This window comes from Chrysochloris asiatica, unplaced genomic scaffold (genome assembly GCF_000296735.1).
Source record: "Chrysochloris asiatica unplaced genomic scaffold, ChrAsi1.0 scaffold00121, whole genome shotgun sequence".
In the NCBI taxonomy this organism is placed as follows: domain Eukaryota; kingdom Metazoa; phylum Chordata; class Mammalia; order Afrosoricida; family Chrysochloridae; genus Chrysochloris; species Chrysochloris asiatica.
Window position 1 is genome coordinate 2097253 of NW_006408639.1, and position 735 is coordinate 2097987.

Genomic DNA, 735 nt, shown 5'->3' on the forward strand with positions numbered 1-735 from the left:
AGCCTCAATGGCTTTATAATCAGAACTTGACTAGAGGAAGATTAAAAATATAACAATTTTTGACAAATGAAACAAGGGTAAATTACTACAATTTGATGAACTTGACCTATACTCATGGAGTTAGTAACTCTCAATACCAACAGAGAGGAAAGGAGTCTTCACATCAACTATCAATACAATCCCCTCTGTACACAGGATTGATAGGAACGGGCAACTGAGACATTGGGTACCTAAAATGAGGGGGCGATAAAAGCGCGGAGTTACTGGCTTACAAGGTTTCAAGAGGGAGTTTGGTTTAAGAGTGTGTGGGGGAAGAAAGAATCCACACTGAATAGTTTCATCTTGTCTAGATGGGTCTGAATAAAAGAGAGGGGATTAAGATTCCTATGATTCAAAATAGTGAGTAATTACTGTCATGACTGATTGTGACTGTCAAAATTGTAAAGGTAGAAGTTTTGTAACAAAAACAGGGGAGTGGTTAATCTTACAGTCCAGATATAGAGGACCCTAGGAACATCAAGGGAGAAGTGTACAAGTGGAATGCAAGACCTTATCCAGAGAAGCAGGACACTAGAGTTGGAGGCAGAGATGGGGACATGGAGAGAGAGAGCAGCTGAGTACTCTAGATTCACGGGAAGAGAGAGACTGAGAGCTGGCGGCCAGGAGGCAGACTTGCAGAATGTGTTCTTTGGTGGTGTAAATTATATATATGTCGCAGTGTTTTAAAAAAATGGA